Source organism: Bos indicus, chromosome 9, assembly GCF_029378745.1.
Source record: "Bos indicus isolate NIAB-ARS_2022 breed Sahiwal x Tharparkar chromosome 9, NIAB-ARS_B.indTharparkar_mat_pri_1.0, whole genome shotgun sequence".
In the NCBI taxonomy this organism is placed as follows: Eukaryota; Metazoa; Chordata; class Mammalia; order Artiodactyla; family Bovidae; genus Bos; species Bos indicus.
In genome coordinates, this window is record NC_091768.1 from 84,398,222 (window position 1) to 84,417,890 (window position 19,669).

The following is a 19,669-nucleotide window of genomic DNA, read 5'->3' on the forward strand; positions in this document are numbered from 1 at the left end:
GGGAGCCTGGTGGGCTGCCGTCTATGGGGTCGCACAGAGTCGGACACGACTGAAGCGACTTAACAACAGCAACAACAAAGCTAATAGTGACTCCCTTCTGCTTTTGGAGTTTGGGCAAGTTTCTTGAATCCTCTTTACATAAACTTTGCCTCTTTTTTCTCCTTTCTGAAAACATACGGACTTTTATTATTTGGATTTGATATCTACATTAGTATTAGAATTATGGGGTTTTGAATATTGACTCATTTCTTTCATGTCATGCTCCATAGCAGTAGACCATGCACAGAACAAGGCTTAAGCAAGAAAAGCTTACAAGAACTAAATAGGAACTCATATGAAAAACGTTAAAATGAAACTGTTTATGGTGTTTTTATGGCTATCCTTCCCAAACCTTTACTTGAATAAAGACTTTTTTAATATATAAATTGAAGCATCCTTGGTAATTTTGAGGGAGACAGTACTGAAAGGAAGATGGGTCCCTGAGTCAAGTCACAGTTTCTTACAGAGGTTTCACAACTTTCTAGTTCAACCTCAGTTTCCTTATTTCTGAAACAGAATTATTATAAATTCCTGTTATGGTTCTTGGGGGTACTAAATGAAATGATGTAAAATGCTTAGAACATTTTAATTCTTATAAACATTAGTTAATCTTATAATAGTGTCTCCGTAGTAGAAGAGGAGGACCAGGAGACTAAAATAAATCTAAATGATATAAAAGAAACCAGACTGTGATTTAACTGAAATCAGGAAGCCAAGTTCAAAACAGATCAAGATATCCTGCACTGCACTCCTATTCAGTATTGATGACACGTATAGTTACGACTACTGTTGACGTTTTCTTACTTGTGTAATGGGCTTCTCAGGTGGTACAGGTAAGGAACCCCCCTGCCAATGTAGGAGAAGCAAGAGATGCAGGTCCGATCCCTGAGTCAGGAAGATCCCCTGGAGAAGGAAATGGCAACCCACTCCAGTATTCGTGCCTGGGAAATCCCATTGACAGGGGAGCCTGGTGGGCTACACTCCATGGGGATTACAAAGAGTCGGTCACGACTGAGCAACTGAGCACACATTAGTGTAATAAGGGAACGAGCTAAACAATATAGCAAAATCCAAAATGGTTAAAAGCTCTCATACATGCAACAAGAAAAGTTAAGAATTTAAAGGCTGCCTGGGTGGTTTGTTGCTTTATGCAGGGTTGTCAAAGAGGTTTTTGTATACTTGCTTACTTGCACCACTGGATTATTTGATCTTAGCTTTATGAAGTGTGCTATTAGCCTATGAAGTATTGAAAAGAATTAAAAGCCTGGATATGTGCAGAGAATAGTTACGAGAACCTGACCAACGAATCTTACCAGGTTTAGATTCAGGAAGGCAGGGCTCGTTGCTCTGAATCTGCCATCCGTGGTAGTCGGTGGGTATTAAATTGCATTTTCATAACTGATTGGGTAGGGTTTTTTTTCCCCCAAGTCTCTTTGAAACAAACCTGAATATAAATGCTTTGTGCCCCCTGCAAGTCTTAGTAGACTCAAATCTTCATGCAGTGAAAAAATGTTTCCCCTGCTTCAGAAATCAATCACTGCAAACAGCAGAGGGAACTTAAACTGCCTCATGTTGGTGTCAAGTTTAAAGAAAAGCAAAAGAAAATATTGATACCTTGCTCCATGAGGATGAATAGCAATATCCTAGCAACTGACCTTTGACTGAGTAGTTATAGGAAACTGCTGTTTGCTCCCCTGAGCCAATTGAATCACAATGCTCTTTGTATCCTGGAAAAATATCAACTTCAGCTAGGAAAAAAAGAATAACTGAAGAGAGTGTTTGAACAATGAATGGCTTCCTTTTAACCATGTCTTTAGCAGGATAAGCCTAAAAGAGTAGGCCATTGACAAAACTCACAAAACAGCTAACCTATATTAGATTATTCCTAGAAGGTCTTGGATATATCTCCTAGAAAATGAACAAAGAAATCATGACACTATTTAATCAGTTTTCAATTATCTAGAAGTTGATAATCTTATTTGTGGATGGTTCATATCTCTATTCTCCTTCTGCTGTCTCTGGCTGAATGCCTTTTGGCTATTACAGTGTCCATTTGCACTTCTATGAGAGGGGGTAGGGAGAGATGTCAGCAAGCATATAAACTGAGAGATCTGCTAAATGAGGCTTATGTATTAACTGTAGATCTAAAAATTCCATGCTTTTCCTGAAGTCATATTATGATGTCCTGCCAGCTCAAGGCTTTGTATTACCAGCATTTGATAAATATTACTATGAAGAAAGTATAGCATAGTGATAAAAAGCCAAAGGCATACAGTTGGGTTACTTCTGTTCACATCTCATTGCTAAAGTTCAAGCTGAAGGACTGACTTGCTAGACCACTTTATGCCTTAGTTTCCTTATCTGAAAAATAGCATTGTGATAGATTGTATTGTTCTCAAAATACCAATTGAAGGGGTAAAGTATGGAAATGAGAATGAGCCAAGGCAGAGAGACTAATTAAATTCTGCCATGTTCACAGCTCCCAACCAACAATAACAAGGGCAGCTATTTATGGTGGAGAAAATATATACACTTTCCCAAACAGAAAGTCCACAGACCATGTGACAGTCTTCCCAAGCACCCTTTCACTAATGTGATTAGTTCACCATAAAGAAAGTGAATCAATAATTGTTGTATGCTCCTTGGCAGGAAATAAATAAAAAGTGGGTCAACAGTGGCTTCAAAGAGGAAATTTAAAAATACTTTGAAATGAATGAAAAGGAAAATATAACTTTCCAAAACCTATGGGAAGCAGCAAAAGCAGTTGGAAGAGGAAAGCTCGCAGCAATATAAGCCTACCTAATAAAAAAGAAAAAGGTAAACAATCTAGTTTTACACCTAAAGGAATAGAAAAAGGACAGGCAAAGCCCAAAGTTAGTAGAAGGAAGAAAATAATAAGGATCAGAGACGAAATAGAGACCAAAACAAGTAAACCCAAAACAATAAAAATGATCAATGGACCTAAGAGCTGGTTCATTGAACAAAGAAAATTGATAAACTTTTAATAAGATTCATCAAGAAAGAGTTTTGGCCCAAATAAATATAAGCAGAAATGATAAAGAATTACCGATATAGCAAAAATACAAAGAATCATGAGATTACTACTAACAATTATATACAAAATAAATAGGACAACCTAAAAGAAATATATAAATACCTGGAAACTAACAGATCAATTACTAGTAAGGAGATAGAATCAGTAATCAAAAAACTTTCAACAAACAAAAGTCCAGGACTAAACAGCTTTACTGGTGAATTCTACTAAACAATGAAATAAAAATTAATAACAATACTTCTTAAACTTTTCAAAATAATAGAAAAGGAAGAAGCACTTCCAAACTCATTTTATGTGATCAGTATTACCCTGGTACTAACCAAAGACATCACAATAAACAAAATTACAGACCAATATTCCTGATGAAGGAAGAACAAAGGTCTGTCTAGTCAATGCTATGGTTTTCCTAGTGGTCATGTATGGATGTGAGAGTTGGACTACAAAGACAGCTGAGCACTGAAGAATTGATGCTTTTGAAGTATGGTGTTGGAGAAGACTCTTGAGAGTATCCTGGACTGCAAGGAGATCCAATCAGTCCATCCTAAAGGAGATCAGTCCTGAATATTCATTGGAAGGACTGATGCTAAAGCTGAAACTCCAGTACTTTGGCCACCTGATGTGAAGAGCTGACTCATTAGAAAAGACCCTGATGCTGGGAAAGATTGAAGGCGGGAAGAGAAGGAGATGACAGAGGGTGAGATGGTTGGATGGCATCACTGACCCAGTGGACATGAGTTTGAGTAAACTCCGGGAGTTGGTTAGGGACAGGGAGGCCTGGCATGCTGCAGTCCATGGGGTAGCAAAGAGTTGGATATGACTGAGTGACTGAACTTAACTGACCTGAACTGATTCCTGATGAACATAGATGCAAAATATCCTCAAATACTAGCAAACAGATTCTAACAATACATTAAAAGATTATATACCATAGCCAAGAGAAATTTATTCTTATGGTACAAGGATGGCTCAACATCCACAAATAAGTCTATATGATACACCACATTAACAAAATGAAGGATAAAAATTATATGATCATTTCAAAAGATGCAGAAAAAGCACTTGACAAGATTCAATGTCTATGTATGATAAAAACTCTAAACAAATGAGTATAGAGAAGACATACCTCAACATATAAAAAGTCATACAAGACAAGTCCACAGCTAACATCATACTTAAGAATGAAAAGCTAAAAGTTTTTCCCCTAATATCAAGAAGAAGACAAGGATGCCCACTTCCACTGTTTTTATTCAACACAGTATTGGGAGTGTTAGAAACACAGCAATCTTATAAGAAAAAGAATTAATAGTAATCCAAACTGGAAAGGAATAAATAAAACTGTCAGAATACATGATAATATGTATAGAAAACTCTAAAGATGCCACTAAAAACCTGTTAGAAGTAATAAATTAATTCAGTAAATTCACAGGATATAAAATTAATATACAGAAATCATCAAGGAAATGCAAATCAAAACCACAAAGATATCATCTCACACCTCTTAGGGTGGCTACTATCAGAAAGACAAGAAATAACAAATGTTGGCAAGTATGCAGAGAAAAATAAAATGTAGTGCACTGTTGGTGGGAATGTAAATTGATACTGCCTCTACAGAATCAGTACCAAGTTTCCACAAAAAGTTAAAAATAGAATGACTACATGATCCAGTAATTCCACTTTGGGTATTTTTTCAAAGAAATAAAAACATTAATTGAAAAATAATTACACTGTCCAACATTCATAGCAGCATTATGTAAAACAGCCAAGCTGTGGAAACAACTTAAGTGTCCATCCACAGATGAGTGGATAAAGAAAATGTAGTGTCTTCATACAAGGGAATAACACCCACAGAAAAGAATGAAATCTTACTGTTTGTGACAGTGTGGGTGGCCATAGACAGGATTATGCTGAGTGAAATAAATCAGACAGAAGAAGACAAACACTCTATGTGGTCACTTACATGTAGAATCTGAAACAAACAAACAAGCAGAAACAGTTCATGAAGAAACAACAAAACAGAGGTTGACTGAATAGATACAGGGACCAACTGGTGGTGCCAGACAGGAAGAGAATGGGGAAGATGGGAGAAATAGGTGAAGGGAATTATGGGGTACAAACTTCTGCTTATAATATAAATGTCACAGCATGTAATGTACAGCAGAGGAAATACAGTCAATAATATTGCAATAATTTGTATGGCAACAGATGGTAAGTAGATTGTGGAGATCATTTTGTAAAGTTTAAATTATCAAATCAATATGTCGTACATCTGAAACTCACACGATATTGTAAATCAATTACATGTCAATTAAAAAGCATGCACAAAGAAAGCAGGAGGAAATTAATAAAAAATAAACAATAAAATGGTGAATTAAAGCCAGAAAAACCATAGATTTAACTAGTAAACATAAGGATGAAGAGTGTGAGGAGGATAACATTACTTACCACGTCCTGAGATTCTCTTCAAAAATCTCTAAAATACTCTTCCTCCTCAAATCTCCAAGATTCTCCTTTCTCCCATTTATACAAAATGTAAGATTTTGCTTAGAAATAATACATGTTCCTAAAATGTATTCTTATTTCTAAAATGGATAAAGCGCTCTTAGAATTCAGCTCAGCCAAATTAATGTCACCAGACTCATACTAGATATGAAGGACTGGCATTCAAAGAGGAGAAGGTCACTGTTCTCCTGTAGTTCAGTCTAATAGGGAAGAGAGAGCTGTACGGAGAAATGCACTTTTAGGGTAGCAGCATTAGATAATGGAGTTAAGGAAACAATAATAATAATTTATTATTTTCCTATTGCAGAAAGACAATCTACTCTACTCAAGACAATTTACTAAACAAGCTTTAGCCAGGAAGAACAAAAACTGAAGTGACACGATTTGAATTACAATTGTGTATTAATAATAAAATTTTACAAAAAAAGAAAAAAAATATTGTAAAACCTATGATATATCACTTAATTTTGTTGTGCCTCAGCTCTCTCATCTCAGAAACTAGGAGAATGACTGTACTCACAGTACTGAGCTCACAAGGTAAGAGATTCAATGAGATGATGTTCCTTAAAACCCTTTTAAATGTGCTATGTGCAAAAGTTATTTTCATTAACACCATTACCATCAAAGTGTAAATGATTGTGAATTTCACAAGTATATTTGAAGTTCACACTTCCCTTGCTCTTGAAAACCATCTTTAGTCACCGTTTTTTAAGTCAACACTTTCTTAAATGAATAGTGTACAGAGGATCTTGATTCCAAATTTAATAGCTACACTCCTTCATCTTAAAACCACAGTCATACCTCAAGTGTGTTGTCCAGAGTGTCAAGTTTTTTGTAACCTAAATATTCAGGCTGTTTAGGATATGTTGTGTTTACTCTTTTAGACTCCATTATTTAGACATCCGTGTTAATCATGTAATTGTAATGTGGTTACAAAACAATAGAAGTTCTCCAAACTGACCTCAGGTTAAGATTCTGTTTTATCCACAGCTTTCTGCTACAAGATGAATGCTCATGAATACACCTTTTGAATGCTGACATTCTTTTTCCATATTTGAGAGATATGCTAAGAGTCGATGTCTATTCCCAAACTCTTTAGGTGGGTTTTACTGATAATTATAATTATTGCTATGTACTTAAACTTATTAATATCTGAATAAACTAAAATTGTAAGTGGGAGAAATAGAATTGTTTCCATGAACATGAGGTTGAATGTCTTAAAACAATTCAAAAATAGGCAATCATCAATTTAAAAATTCACTATGAAATGAGTTGTGGAAAAGATAATTGTATAAAGTTAAGAGGGAAGAAGATAATAAATCCTAAAGGATTCTGAGCCAGTATTGTATCAGAAGTATCTCACTTAATATACTTTCAAGAATATGGAGGACTTCCCTGGTAGTCTAGTGGCTAAGACTCTGCGCTACCAATGAAAGGTACCCAGGTTCCATCCCTGGTCAGGGAACTCAACCCCACATGCTTTAACTAAGAGTTCTCATGCTGCAACTAAAGATCCTATGTGCCACAACTAAGATCTGGCATAGCCAAATAAATAAATAAAATAAATAAATACTTTTGAAAGTTAAAAAATTCTCTGAAAAAGGAATATGGAAATTTAGGACCATACCTTATGACTAACGCAATAAAATAAATCAGAACTTTTGTCAATGGACATGAAGAATAGAGGAAGAATAGAGTCTAAATGGCCAAAGAATAGGCCTGAGTACTATCTCAAAAATTGTTGAATGCATATACACTTCATGTCTTAAAATTTAACATTTTTTAATGTATATAGGAATTGTTTTTATGATTCTGTTTTGACTTTTTTAAATAAACTGACCAATTATGCAGTATTAAAATAGTAATTTGTAAACTGAAAGTAAGTCAAAATGAGAACAAATATTATAAGAACACATACAATTATTTTAAAATTTCACTAAATAAATAAATATGAATTAATTCCCAATTCAGCCTCAGATAAAATAATACACACTTTGGGGAATAGAAACATGAGTAAAGTTAAGTAACCACTTTCAAGGCCCGAAAACTCACAAACCTCTTACAATATGAGAAAGTTCTCAGGTCCCTTTGTACCCATCGTAGAACTGTAAACACAGGGCTTCCCAGCTGGTGCTAGTGGTAAAGAATCTGCCTGCCAGTGCAGGAGACATAAGAGACACAGGTTCAATCCCTGGGTGGGGAAGATCCCCTGGAGCGGGGCATGGAAACCCACTTCAGTATTCTTGCCTGGAGATTCCCATGGACAGAAGAGCCTGGCGGACTCTGGTCCATAGGGTCACAAAGGTTTGGACATGAGTATAAACAAAGAAGAGAGCATTTTTGTTTACTACTCAGTTCTGTAAGGATTAAAGTTGCAACCTGCTGCAGTCCTGACCAGCAGTGCACTCTGAAAAAAAAAAACTGAAGATAACAGGATGAGGCACTCTGTGCTTTGGACCAGCAGCCCCCTTAGACGGATGTTTATCTCAGAAAGGATTTTAATGAACCCTGATTATTGCATCTTCTCCTACACGGAAAAGCTCTAAGATCATTAAATTGAGATACCGCTTCTTGACTAGCAGTAATCTTTTACCAAGATGTACACTTGAGGGCAGGCTTCCCCAGTGGCTCAATGGTAAAGAATCCGCCTGCAGTGCAGGAGACTTGCAGGAGATGTGGGTTCGATCTAGTGGTCAGGAAGATCCCCTGAAGCAGGAAATGGCAACCTACTCCAGTATTCTTACCTGGATAATCCCACGGACAGAGGAGTCTGGCGAGCTGCAGTCCATGGAGTCACAAGAATCAGACATGACTGAATGACTAAACAGCAAACCACAAACACTTGAGGGTATGCATTCCCTAAACAAAAAATCAAATATCAACTGGCTTCTCTTTCTACTTTTCAGAACAGCTTCCTCAACTGAGTGGTTGTCATCTGGGCTTCAGTCCTCAGTAAGACCCTGAATAAAACTTAACTCACAACTCTTACATTGTGCATTTTTCTTTCTGTCCACACCCCTGAAGTTGTGCAGATCACAAATGGCATAACCTTTTAGAGTGGTTATAACATGGTCAAAATGAAATGTATCCTTGATTTTGGTGAATCAATCAGACTCTAGCACTAAAATATCTGATATTTTAGAGTCTGTTTTCCACATCAGCCACATTAACCTTTTTTACTGATAGGAATTTTCATTACATTCCTACCACTGTCTAAGTAGGAACAAGCAGAAAATACAATGATTAACAATTTCTGAATTATTTTCGTAAGATGGAAGGTCCTGAAAGGATTTTAAGATTAATGACATGATCCAGTTTACATTGTAAACTGTCTCAGATTACAAGGAGAAGAAAGGGTTAGAATGGGAAGAAAGAGAAAATCAGAAATGATGCTAATACGTTCTGTTATCTCCAGGTTTCTGAAATTGTGTTATCATGTTTAAAATGTGGTGAGCACATTTCAACTTCCTTATCCTGGATTCTAAGCTCCTTGATATTAGGAATCACAAATCCCACTGCTTGATAACATATGGTCCAGAATTTTCTCTAATTATCTTTAAGAGTTTGTCCTGAAATTTCTGTATACAGTATGTCCAATAGTGTTGGTGGCTTAGACAGTAAAGAATTTGTTTGCAATGCAGGAGACCCGGGTTCCATCCCTGAGTCTGGAAGATCCCCGGAGAAAGAAATGGCAATCCACTACAGTATTCTTGCCTGGAGAATCCCATGGACAGAGGAACCTGGTGAGCTACAGTCCGTGGGGTGGCAAAAAGTCCGGCACAACTGAGTGACTATCACTTTCACTTTCCTATATGCAGTAAACGACATGCCAGAAATTCTAATAGGGCTTCCCTGGTGGCTCAGCTGGTAAAGAATCTGCCTGTAATTCGGGAGACCTGGTTTGATCCCTGGGTTAGGAAGATCTGGAGAAGGAAAAGGCTATCCATTCCAGTATTCTAGCCTGGAGAATTCCAAGGACTATTTAGTCCATGGGGTTGCAGAGAGTCGGACACAACTGAGCAAATTTCATTTCTCTTCACTTCAAATGGCATCTCACCACATCTTGCACCCAGAAGCAATGTAAACCATTCCTCATTCTGGTTCAGAATATATGGCCACTGACTCAGGAAATCTAACACACTGTAAGTTTAACTCATCACCTATTTTTAAAACTACATTCAGGTAACTTTTGAAAAAGTGAAAAGACACACACAAAAAAATGATGTAAATTCTTTGTCATTTTCAGCTACTTCCCTAAAACTAGATACATTTGCTATTTATCTTTTTTTTTTTTTTTGACTCATCAGCGAATTTTCAAGGCAATTTGAGTTCACTTTTTGTGAAAGAGTCTTCAGGAAAATATTCTGTCAAGGGCTTTGGGACAATCAAGATAAATGACACTTCTACATTTCACTCATACTAATCACTCTTTCATGAATCTGCCCAAAAGAATGCATTTCTCTGTGCTAAGCTGCTCTGTATACAGTCCTAATGGTGCTACCTTCTGAGTCCTCTCTGCTTCATGCATTATCACTTCATGCTCTATCCTGTTCCTTCCTTTCCACCTGAAATTCTATTCTCGGAACAGTTCTGCTTGGGATTTTGGATACTAGAGATTAAAATTTTGAAAGAATGAAATAACTGATTTTTCATGCAGTCTTCCTCACTGTCATCTCCTAGACATTGATATTTTTCTATTTCTTCACTTAAAACTTAGATCATCTGTATAGATACATACATATCCTCTCCAGTGAAATTGGCTTCTTCAAAGCCAGTTTTCACAACTATAAGCAGAAGAGTTGGATCCCATGCCCACCAAAGTCCTTTCAAATTCTCTGGCACTTTTGTTACAGGAAGGGGGACCCCTTCCAGGGCCCGAAACTGGGCTCTTGTCTAACACTCGGAAATGAATTGTCCGAGGAGACACATGTGCTGACAAAGCAAGAGATTTTATTGGGAAAAGGCACCCGGGTGGAGAGCGGTAGGGAAAGGGAACCCCGGAGAACTGCTCTGTCACACGGCTTACAGGTTTTACGGTGATGGGATTAGTTTCCGGGTTGTCTTTAGGCAATCATTCTGACTCAGTCCTTACTGGTGGCGCACGCCTTATTCAGCCAAGATGGATGCAGAGAGAAGGATTCTGGGAGGTGGTCATACAGGTGGTGTCTCCTTTTGACCTTTCCCAAACTCTTCTGATTGGTGGAGGCTTATTAGTTCCCTGTTCCTTACCAGGACCACCTGTAGTAAAACAACTCAGGCAAATGGTTACTATAGTGCCTGGCCAGGGTGGGCGGTTTTAATTAGCGTGCTTCCCCTTACACTCTGAGCATATCTTTTATATTTGTTCTCCTTAAAAACATTCTTTTAATTACTACTGTAAGGTTAGGTATTATTCTTGATGTTGGGGAAACAGCAGTGACTGACTGTATAACAAGATTCTGGCAGGAAAAGAAAACTTTACCACAGATAATATATATATATATATATATATATATATATATCATGGATTTGGAGGAATTTGAGGTTACTCAAATTCTGTTTGCTGTCAAAAGAAATATTAGAATGAAATAATGGTATGGTAAAACTATCAAAGAATATGGTTTTTTATTGGAATATAATTGCTTCACAATGTTCTGTTAGTTTCTGCTGTACAACAACATGAATCAGCCATATGTATACATATGTTTCCTCCTCTTGAGCCTCCCTTCCATCCTCCCCCGTCCTCTAGGTCATCAGAGAATAGGTTTTTAAACTTTCTCTAAATGAGGCTGGAATAGAAAGGAATCATAAATAAGATTAAAATTTGATTGATAACTTGATGTGATTGATGTGGTGGGGAAAATGACAAGGTCGGAGCTGAGCTTTGGTTTTTCCACCTTTTTGTATTTGCTAGAACTTCAGATAATGAGGGTTTGTTGTAAAAATAAATATGGAAAAAAGAACTAACGGCATTTTTGCTAACCTAGTAACAGATATATTCTGCACCTCAAAGGAGAAGAATAGAGTTTGAGAATTAGAAGATGATTTAGGATCCAAAGTCATTTTACCACCAACATTAACTTGTCATTCTTTAGTTAGACAATCTCTTGCCAATATTATGACTCAGCTCCTCTCTCTAGCTCTACTGCTGGGTATCTTTTAGCTTCTGCTTAGTCATGACATCTGCACTCTGAACTTGAATGCATTCACAACCTCTGCATATTCAGTCTGTCTTTCAGCCACTGCCATCTCTGTTACCTGACTTTCGTGTCTTTTCCAGCATCAGCTTTCATCAGCAACTGGAATACGCTCTTTGTATTTTGCACTCAAATTCTCCAACAGAGAGAATCAGATGAGTGTTCTTCAGTCATCATTTTGTTTGGGCAAAGTTCTCATGCCAGATTTCTCATGGGCTGCTACTAGCCAATAGATGGATCCATAATACAACAGTCTGTTTTCCAGCCCTGACCTAATCTGCTACAGCTGGTGGTACACAATCATGTGGTAACTGCCTGTGCTGTGTTATTATTTATGTCCATCTATCAGCACCTAGGGCTGTGCTGAGAGCCTAGATTTCCTCCTCAGTGAACTTGGCTTCTTTGAGGCTTCATTTCTACATCTATAGCAGGAAAAGTTGGATCACATGTCCTTTAAAGTCCTTTAAAATTCTTTAACATTAAAGTCCCTTAAAATTCTAAAGTACTATGAGTATATATTTTGTATCTGTGCTCTTTAAAATTTTTTTTTTTAGTTACTACTGTGAGATTAGGAATTATACTCAATGTTGGGGAAACAGCAGTAACTGAGGCAGATCAAGTGTATAACAAGATTCCAGCAGGAAAAAAAAAACAAAACTCTTAACCACATATGAGTGAAAGTGGCTCAATTGTGTCCAACATTTTGTGACCCCATGGGCTGTAGCTTGCCAAGCTCCTTGGTCCCTGAGATTTTCCAGGCAAGAATGCTGGAACGGGTTGCCATTTCCTTCTCCAGGGGGACCTTCCCAACCCAGGAATTGAACCCAGGTCTCCTGTCTTGCAGGCAGTTACTTTACCGTCTGAACCATCAGGGAAGCCTACCCTATATGATACCAATCAAATTGTTTTCATGAAAGAGCTGCTTAGATTATATTAAGAAATGTTTAGGGAATAGATAAGGAAAGTTGAGCAGCAAGAGGGAGAAGCTACTACCACATCTAATGTTGAGTGGGCAAGTGGGACATGACATTAAGCCAATGAGACTTTGAGACTTAGAGGAAGAGATGCCTGGAAGAAACAATAGTCACAGAGGTACAGATACTGCCCAAAGATAAGGAAAGTTTTTCAATACCTCTCCTCACACTCCAGTTTACCAGGGTTTCACACTGGCCAAATACAACTGAAAATATGAGAGAAAATGATTCAAAGCGATATAGTCTTTAACCTCAGAGAGAACAATGCAGAACCAAGAAAATGGAAAATGGTTGCTGGAGGGGGAACCAAATGGAAACTAATCAGTGCATGGATCTCACCGTCAAGTGGAGTCAATAGATAACAAAATTAAACTAAAATAAATACAAAAGAAAACAATAAACTTTTAGTTTATTATTCTTTCCCCATATGGCTTACTACAAGACATTGAATATAGTTCCCTGTGCTGTCCAGTAGGATCTTTATGTTTATCCATTCTATATGCAATAGTTTGCACTTGCTAACCCCAAAATGCCACTCCAACCCTCCTCCCCACCCCACTTGCAACCACAAGTCTGTTCTCTATGTCTATGAGTCTGTTTCTGTTTCATAGATAAGTTCATTTGAGTCATATTTTAGATTTCACATATAAGTGGAATATGGTATCTACTATGGTATTTGTGATGCCATATGGTATAGTATCATATGGCATTTGCCTTTCTCTTTCTGACTTACTCCACTTAGTGTGATAATCTCAGGTTCATCCATGCAGCTACAAATGGCATTATTTCATTGTTTATGGCTGAGTAATATTCCATTGAATGTGTATACACACACACACACACACACACACCCCCCCACGTCTTCTTTATCCATTCCTCTTCCGATGGATATTTAGCTTGTTTCCATGTCTTGGCTACTGTAAATAGTGCTGCTATGAACATAGGGGTGCATGGATCTTTTTGAATTATAGTTTTTTCTGGATATTTGCCCTGGAATAGGATTGCTGGATCCTTCAGAAACTCTACTTTTAGTTTTTTGAGGAGCCTCCATAATGTTTTCCATAGTGGTTGCTCCAATTTACATTCCTACCAACAGTGTAGGAGGATCCCTTTTCTCCATACCCTCTCCAGTTAATCACACTCTTCTCTTTTAATACCTGTCACTTCTAATACCTGTCAGTTCTGCATAGCTTTTGAAATTCATAAAATAGAAATCTTATATTCATTTTTTTCAGTCTTGGTTTTTACACTCAATAATACTTTTTAATATTTACCCATGGTGATACACACTGTTGTAGTTCAACTTTACTGTTAAAAAATGCTTCATTTTATGAATATTGTATAATTTGTTTATCCATGTTCCTAAGGACATTGTGTTATCACCAATTTGTTGCTATTATAATACTGGTGCAAATATTCATCTATCTCTCTTTTGGATACATAAGCAGGTATTTATTTGTGATATATAGTGCATGCAAGAATAGAATTGGTATATTATGTAGACTATGCATGTTAAACTTCATAAAACAGTACCAACTTGTTTTTCTTACTGGCTGTATCTGTGTATACTCTCACCAGCAACATTTAAGAGCTTCCCTTGATTCCTGGACTCTCTATCATTCAATGCTATGGATTAAATGTTTGTATCTCTCCCCAAATTTATATGTTGAAATCCTAGACTCCAAAGGAATGCTTACAAGTAGTCCTGAATTATAACTCAAGACATCACCATGATAAGAAAATGAGATGGACACTCAGCCTAACAGCTACTAAGACTTACTATTAATAGAATATCATTTATAATATAAACTGTATAGTATTAACACAAACATAGAAAAATTGACCAACAGATCAAGATGACTGTGAGATAGACTCACATTTCAGAGTTTATTATATAATAAAGATGGTGCCACAAGTCAGACTGTTTAGTAAATGATGATAGGAATACTGCTCATGTGGAGAAAAATTCATACATACTATCATCTACGAGAATGAAGTCCAGATTCATCAAAGAAATAAATCAAAATAAACCATTAAAGCAGAAGATAATGTACCCTAGGGTTAGGGAAGAACTTCTTAAACAAAATTCCAAAATCATCGTTAATAGCTTTAGTCACATCAAATTAAGAATTTCTGTGAATCAAGCTAACATAAAAGCTGTTGCAGAAAGACGATTTTGGCCATGTCTAAAACCACAAGGAAATTATTATCTAGAATATACAAGAAACTCATGCAAATGAAGAAAGCATAAGAATCTCAAATTTCAAAACTGAGTAAAAGATATTTGAGTCAGTTCAGAGTCAAAGAAGCCCAAATATATAATCAGTGACGAAAATCATTAGCAATCAGAGGAATGCAATTTAAACTAAAAAAAGAGAGATATTGCTTTAGATCCATCATATTCTAAAAACAGAGTATTGAGTGAAAAACCATCATATTCCAAACAGAGTATTGAGTTAAAAAAAAAGAAATCCAATGCTATCTACACAAATCACAACCCATGAAATAATTCATGGCTTACACTAATACTTTAGAAAAGAGGAATATACATCAAATATGCTGTGGGGAGTTAGGAGTGAGGAGTGGAGCAGAGACCTTGCAAAGAGCAATGACTCCAGATGCCCAGAACTGCAGAGGGTTCCTAAGGAGCCCTCAGCTCACTAAAACAAAGCAAGACCACAACGCCCAGATGAAATCCTACTGTGTCATCTTAAATTCCAAATTCCATCATGAGAGTCCTAGGCACCGGACACCCAGCTCAGGAACCCACCATCACCTGAGCTCTTTGTTTGCGTGGGAATCTCTTGGTTCCACACAGTCATAATCATCCTTCTATAGGCTGAGAGTAAAATGACTCTTTATCTAGTTTTCCAAATATCTATATTCTTACAGAAATATAGCAACAGAATAAACAAGTGACAATTTTTTTTTAATAATTGCATTTTTAACCAAAACTTTTTTCTCTCATTGTTCCCCACCCCCCACCCCCTCCATTCCTTTCACTCAGTAGAACTCATTGCCTCGGGGAAGAGATCATATAGCAGAGAAGCAGAGAAAATGTTTTGGTGTTAAAAGCATAACTATGAAGTATATAACTTCTAAGCCATAAAACATTATCTTTGGGAAGCCAGAGACAGAGCCGGGCGAGCCTGTCCTCAGACTACAAAAAGGTGACCAGGACTGTGGGGAACAAGCAGAGTCACAACAGAAGCCGAGTTTAGATGACAGTGCATTCCTGAGCCCTGTGTCCTATAGAACCGTCTCCCCAGAGGGAACCTGGAATCACAGATCCAAGAGAAGTGGGCCCCCAGTCCCAGGGAAGCACCTGGAGCCAGCAAGATCCCTGTGTCTTAACCCTCAGCCTGGCTCCCCAGCGTGGCACCAAAGCAGGCCTGAGGCCACCTCACAGAGCATTCTGCAATCATGCAGCAAGAGCTGTGTGCCTGAGAGCAAAGCCAAGAGGGCTGCTCTGAGAGCCATTTGGAAGTTCATGGTAGATGCACAGCGGTCCAGAGTCAGGGTGGAAATAGGGACCTCTCCTATGAGTCTAGGTGGATGAAGAGGGATTTCAAGGAAAGGCCTTCTCCATCCTGCCTTAAGTTCTGACCTATCTCTTAGACATCACTCTGCAGAAAGGACAGGGCACTCCACTAAACCCATGGGCTCTCCATGTGGGACTATCTCACCCCATAGCAGACATTTGGCAATATCTGGAGACCTGTTTTGTGGTCACAACTGGGAAGTGCTACTGGAATCTGATAGGCAGAGGTCAGAGATGTTGTTGAACACTCTACGGTGCACAGAAAAGCACCCCCAAACAAAGAATCACCCAACCCCAAACGTCAGCAAAGTCAAGGATTAGAAACTCTTCTCCAAGCTGAGATTAGATCTTGACCACTTGGCACAAGAAAAGATTTATCATGTACAATGTAACTGTTCATTTGTTTTAAATATAGAAAATTACACCAAGTTCATGGACTAAAATGTGGAACCACTAGCTTATGGTCAGGAATATATCTGTTCTTTCATATAAAATAATCAACAATGATCAGTTTTGCATTTAATGAAATGGTTTTGAGTTGGGAAGAAATGCTTAAGTAGCTTTAAAGCAAGATAAAGCACCTCACTTACAAGGAGGAAAGAGAATTAGAGACATGAAGACAGATGCTAGAAACTTACAACAATATCTGAAGCAAATGGGAGGAGAGTGGAGAAAAGGAAAAATAAGCAGGTAAGTCATCCATGGAGTAACATTCAGAAGAGACAGATGATATGGGGAACTTGAGCATTTTTCAGAGAGATGAGATGGGTTTTCATCCAGAATCTACAATCAAAGTTTACTAAGAAGGTGACCAGAGAACTTCAGGTCAACATCAACATCCCATCAACATCCTGGGAGAATATCAGCAAAGGGAAAAACTGGAAGGGCTTTCCAAAATAGCACAGTGAAAGCAAAAGCCAAAAACAATGAAGAGAAGGAAAAAATGGGAAAAGAGAAGAGAGGGAAGAAGAGGAGAGAAGAACAGGGGAAGGGAGAGAGAAAGAAAGAGAGATTCAGAAACAATTTCAATGAATAATAAAAGTAAGTCAGTCTGATGTTAATGACATGCCAAAGTGCTCCATTTTTATGCAAAAGCAAATAACTGTGAAGTATCCCCAACATAAACACTGATTAAAAGAGATTAAATGTCTTGGGATGAAATGTCATAATATTACACAGTGTCAGTTTGCGGTGTTCTCAAAATGTTAATGACCTCCAGCTTCAGCTGCTTCCATTACCAGCAATCTCAAGGGAGAGCAACCTCAGCTCTGGGGCTCCCAGGAGGAGCTCAGAGCCTCATTCCATCTCCTCGCCATTAATAGATAAAATTTCACCGAAAATGATACGGTGACATTTGGCCATAATTCAGAAGGGACCACACATTTTAAAAAGAATTTTTCTTTTATCAGAAAGCGCTTGAGTTTATCTTACCATTTCAATAATGTTCCAGACCTGATTCAGTCAGTCTTCAGTCCTCTTTGGAATAATAGTTTTCTATTCTCTAACAGTGACATTTCCCCAGCAACGGTAGCATCTGCAGAAAATTTAGGAAGTGAGAGTTCATCATTTTACAAACTAATTCTGGAGCAAAAGCGTGGGTCAGGATGAATTTATAACTGTTTCATCAGGACTGATCCCAGAATTCTTCATGAAGTGTTAGTGTACTCTGAGGGGCCACGCCCCCTCATTTACTTTAATAAAAATCATTAGTACTTCCGAGCTCCACGACTATTTTTGCCTCCAAGCCAAATAAAATAGGCTAACACCCTGTGGTCTCTTTACAGATTAGTCATTCTCTCCCACCTAATCTACTGACCCAGTTTCTCTCACACAGCCAGTACATGTGCCTTTCCATCCAACTGGCGACACTTCTGAACATAGGCACCTCAGTGGGTATGTATGTTGCCCAGTAATATCTATGCCTCTGCAGTACAAAAGTGGGTTTTCCTTGTGGCTCAGATGGTAAAGAATCTGCTTCCAATGCAGGAGACTGGGGTTCGATCTCTGGGTCGGGAAGATTCCCTGGAGAAGGAAATGGCTTCAGACATATATGGTTGGTGCAATTTTATCTGCCTTTATTCAACATATGCTCATTGAGCTTTTAGTAAGTGCAAGCTTCTAATCAATCTCTCCTCTCAATAAATTTCTAACATCAGGAGTGGGGTCACGGGTGAGAGAAAGAAAAACATGGTGTGGCAGGACAGATCAATGCCTCTTCTAGGGCCAATTACAGTCCTCAGTGGGCTTCCTGGTGGCTCTGATGGTAAAGCGTCTGCCTACAATGTGGGAGACATGCGTTCAATCCCTGGGTTGGGAAGATCCACTGGAGAAGGAAATGGCAACCCACTCCAGTACTCTTGCCTGGAAAATCCCATGGATGGAGGAACCTGGTAGGCTACAGTTGATGGGGTTGTAAGGAGTTGGACAAGACCAAGCCACTTCACTTTCACAGTCCTCAGTAATTAACATATGATGAGAAGTCTCTTAGCTGGAGACTTCAGGGAAAACCTCAGGATGGGTGGGTTATATAAAAATGAACTTTGTAAATTTTGACAGTGTTGACTGAGATGCACTGAATGAAACAATCTATAAGCCCTGTCTGAACAGAGTAGCCTACGGCCACATGTGACTCTTTAAAGTTAAGTAAACTGAAATAAAGGTCTTTCCTAGTGGCTCAGGTGGTAAAGACTTTACCTGCAATGCAGGAAACCTAGGTTCTATCTCTGGATTGGAAAGAGCCCCTGGAGAAGGGAATGGCTACCCACTCCAGTATTCTTGCCTGGAAAATTCTGTGAGTAGAGGAGACTGAAGGTCTAAAGTCCATGGGGTTGCAGAGTTAGATGTGACTGAGCACAGCCACACACACCCACTGAAATAAAATTTAAACTCCAGTCACACTAACTTCACTTCAGGTCTCACTAGCCACATGTGTGGCCAGTGGTGACCATATTGGAGAGTGTAGAAAAACATGTCCATACTGCAAAAAAATTCTTTGGACAGCTCTGTTCTAAGTCAAAGAAATGGGATAATAACCCTGAGAGACTACAGGCATTTTACAGATATTTAGAAACTAGCAAATACTCCCCATTGGCTGGCATATACGGTGAGAATAAAACAGTAGTGGTAGATAAGACTGAAAAGAGAAGTTGAAGTCAAGTCCAGTGAGTCTTGAACTCATTCAGGTGGAATCAAGGGTTTGTTCGAGGCAGAGGACTGAGACTCTGGATTAATGTTTGGTAATGTGCAGAATGATGACCTGGAGAAACCACTGGGCAAGGATTCAACCCTGGCTGCACATTAGAATCACCCGAGGGGCTTTTTAAAATCCCAGTGCCAAGGCCATACCTGAGAAGAACTAAATCGGAACCACTGGAGGTGAGACTCA

The 19,669-nt window shown here is 38.2% G+C and overlaps 1 long non-coding RNA gene across 1 annotated transcript in view; it reads right to left on the reverse strand.

Moving 5' to 3' along the window:
• The window catches only part of LOC139184944 (uncharacterized), a 315,407-nt gene that overhangs the window by 69,417 nt on the left and 226,321 nt on the right, over positions 1-19,669 (reverse strand). The window contains exon 3 of the long non-coding RNA XR_011568517.1: positions 17,716-17,818. This is a non-coding gene — a long non-coding RNA (uncharacterized lncRNA). The remainder of the gene's footprint in view (positions 1-17,715; positions 17,819-19,669) is intronic.